The following is a 4,318-nucleotide window of genomic DNA, read 5'->3' on the forward strand; positions in this document are numbered from 1 at the left end:
ATCATATCTAAAAATCTTAGTTTTTCTTCCTTTTCCAATTCCATAGTAAACTGTAATCTGTCATGGTGACTATTTAATTCTTCAAAAAATTTATTTATATCCACTTTTTTCATTATGCAAAAAATATCATCCACATATTTAAACATTATTTTGACCTTTATACCTGATTTTGAAAATACATCATTTATTATATCATTCATGATTAATCCAGCCATTGATATTGACAAATGGTTTGTTATATGGTGTGGTGTTTTATACTGTGGATAATCTTATAGAAAAAATAAATGAATGGTTATAAAATGTTGCTATATATTTACTATATAATATAATAAGGGGTGGTAATGTGTAATATATTAGACCAATTGAATCACGATAAAATATTTTAATTAATCTTTCAAGTGATAGTAAACTAATTTAAATCATTATTGTTACGTTAAGATTAAAACTAAAGCAATCGAAAGTAACGTGGAACTATAACTCTAACTACTGGCATGTCCAGCGTTTTGCAGTTGTAAGCTGTCCATGGTCTGTAAAAACCAATTGTTAAATTGTTAAGAGATAAGTAATGAAGGATAAATGTGCTCACAGGGTTTCTGATATTAGTTCGCTTAGGTATTATTGAACCCTTGAAGTGTTCCTTGAAATATGAAAGGGTTTCCCTATAGCACGATAACGTGATTTTTTTTACAGAGAGGAAAATGAAAATGTTCTAACTGAAAATATTAATGATAGTCATGAAAAAAATAGATTATGATAATTTCATGCACATTAATTTTTTCAACCATTTCTTTAGATGAAATCACTCACTCATTTAGAAGCGATTCCGAAAGTACACTTTAAACATAAAAAACTTTAAATCTTTATCTTTTTAATTAGTATGTAGTGCATAAATAATAACTAACTTTATATAATTAATATATGTTTTATAATTATTACATTAGTTAAAATGCATATTGTAATAAAATTATTGCAGTTGATCTAAGATTTTAATATTAGTTGTAAAATGATTAATTTATTATTTTGAGATTAGTAGTCATTTATGGGCTTAGGGTATCATCATTAAGCAGTAACGATATAGTTTTGCAACAGAAAGCCTCTTGTGTATGTCTCACGTTTTTAGATCAAGGAGGGCATGAACATTCCATAAACAATCATTGATGTAATAATATAGAAAGATGATAATAATAATCAATGTTTAATTAGAATGCCTTATGAAGCTATGGAAGGACGACTTAACAAATGAAAATGCCGCTAATCAATAAATAAATACCCTTCATTACTAGAAGATTTTAATCTTCAGTGGTAAAATTACATTTTTATAAAAAAAAAGTATGTGAAAAAGGCCTTATAAACTTGCCAAAGGCTTACCGGGATAAACAACACACTCGAAACTCTTTTATAACCAATAAAAAATCTGGAGTAATTATATTGTAGTATGTTCCCGATTTTAAAATGGCTGACCCATGTTATAATTCAATGTTGATATATTAAAAATATGGTGCAGTGCATGCAACCCAAATCTTTTACTTACGTCCCCAAGTTTTTATTAGATTTGTGGACTGTGTCCAACTTACCTTTTTACTATGTTTTTAGAAAACAAATCTTTTTTTTTTTGTATTTATTTGTTGTAATTTACATTTTAAAAAAAGCTATAATATTATATATAAAACAAGAGTGAGAGTGACGAACCCACTCAATGAAAACTTCGTCAAGAATCAGGCTATATATTTCAGTAGTACATCGCGCGAGGCCTTGGACCTGCACGGTCTGTCGTGCCAATAAAAGAAGAAGAAGATTTACAAAAAAATACATTAAGTAAATTTGATTTAATATCAAAATGGAGTGATACAATCATGTAGAGAAACTACCCACTGGCAGCACTGTAATTAGGAAACAAATCAGAGACCAGAATGGGGGCAAAATTTTAATAAAACATATTTATTTTTCAGTTGCCTTTAAAAAAGATATGTAGGGCTCTTGAGGTAGATATGACGAATATTATTTTTTTTTTGCTTCTAAGAATACAAGAGCTTAACAAAATAAAATGAAGTTGTAAACATATGTAAACAATCAAGAGAGATCGAGTGGTTTTGGTTTTTTTTCGATTTGAGAATAATTTTTTTAATATTTTATATTTATCCATTATTTAGTTTGCTAACAAATAGAACTGCTTATCTATTTTAATTGAAAAAAATCAAAAGTTCCTTAAATGAATATTTTTTAAACATTCCGTCTTTAATGCGATGTCAAGACTATTTTAATGTGATTAGGACTCATTAAATATTTTTAAAAAATTCAATAGTAAATGATTCAATGATATACTGAGTTTAAACAAAATCTTTATTACCCTTGCTTCCTCTTTCATTCCTAACAATCCACCGAGATGTCTGAAAAGAAGATGGCCTCGAGACGTTCTAATGTAAAAATGTTTTTAGAGTCCTACCAATGGGTAGTATCTCTACTTAAAATTTACTTTATGTATTATTTTGTACAGTTGTAAACGTAATAAACAGAAAAAAAACCGTTATTAAGAAAATCGAAAAACAAAATATAATGATATATATATATATATATAAACAATATGATGATATCTAAGCCATCAGAAAGCATGCTGAGGGTATGAAAGACACTCGAGTTGCGACAGATATACAAAGAACGATGTACGAGATTTAATCTCAATTGTAAGAAGCCAGATCAGATAAAGGCGCGTATCAGAGATTCAGTCCTCAAACGATTATAGTACATCTAAGATGAGTTTGCCTCTGGGTAAAGGAAGGAGAAGGTTACGCAGTGGTAAACTCAGAATAGACGTATTATACTCGAAGACCGATCTAGTGGAAGATGTTGGTTGGATGAACAAGATAGAAATAATTTTGAAAAAAAGATCGGAATTACATAATGGTGGATGCTTCTTCTGGTTAGGAAAATAGAAGGCCCGGGTCTTATCATAGTAAAACTTTCTTCTACCATGTTGAAGGCATGGTTTATTAATCCACTACTCTTCTAGAGAAGATGAAAATTGATATTTTATGTTCTTTTAAGTGCCGTGTCTTTTGCAGGGTAGAAAGCGATTCAATATGATTGAGTTCAAGTTGTAGAATCTTTCACGAATCGTCTAAATCTAAATCTAGGTCAATAGCCTTATGGTCTAACATAGAAAAATTTTACTTGTCAATATTATTCTCAGCCCCCTGCTGGTCCTAAAAAAGCCCACTTCTAGTAAAGCATCAATATTTAATAAGCATTAATTACATACAAATGAAGTCGAGATTTCTCCTGGGATTGATCTAGAATTGGTTCCTGATTTGCCTTTAACTTTAATTAATAATAATCCTGGTTTTAAATATAATTCCGTGAGTCTTTATAGTAGGAGCGAATTGAATAAGTTCAAGACAGAAAGAACAAAGAAACGTTTAAAAGCGTAATAAAAGAATGAAAACTAGCAATAATTTTCAGAATAATAAAATGAGCTCGAAATCCAATTTCAGTGTCGTTTTATATACTTACGGTATCAAAGGAAGTATATAAGCCGATAAAAGCCCGCATTACCGCAAAAGAACTCAATATCAGGAACTACGATATTTCACTTGATGCATTATTGCCTTTGGGACAACCAGTGATTTTTGTTTGGTGGCAACACAAGTAATTTGTATTTTAACATTGATTTCCACCTAGAAACTCAACTAACCTATTCCGTAACTAAAATCAAACTTTCAAGGAAGATGCAGACTGAGTGACTTCTAAATTGCAGGGTTGGAAAAGAATCCTCTTCTTCGAAACATCACTATTATCTCATCTTCTGGTTCGGTTGCTTCAGGGAGGCTAATAATCTAACATTTTCATTCCTTGCATCCATCCACCACCCATTCTCTGTTAAACACAACCAATGTAAACTAGAAGAATATGAAAATTAATTGTAAATACAAGAAGATGGTCAGGGTTGCGGTAAAAAAAGAACAAATATTTTTCAACTATTTAATGTACGACGCTTCGCTCCACTTTGAAGGGTTTCATTAGGGCTGTTCAAAGCGGTAGGTTAAACAGACATTGATAATAAATCCAATATTGTCATTAAATAATTAAAACTATTTGTTCTTTATTGATCACAACCCTGACCATCTTCTTATATTTAAGTTACACGGTCAACCATATATATGTATATATAGAACAGTAATTGTATATTTCTAATAATGGGGTCAATGACTCATTTTTTTTTTTCTAATTTTGATAGATTTATTTATTGATAGATATTACAATCTGCCACACAGTTGTGGGCAATAGGTAATATTGATGAATGATCTCATACATACTAAAATAA

This window comes from Halyomorpha halys, unplaced genomic scaffold, assembly GCF_000696795.3.
Source record: "Halyomorpha halys isolate HHAL.00 unplaced genomic scaffold, Hhal_1.1 Scaffold343.1, whole genome shotgun sequence".
Taxonomy (NCBI): Eukaryota; Metazoa; Arthropoda; class Insecta; order Hemiptera; family Pentatomidae; genus Halyomorpha; species Halyomorpha halys.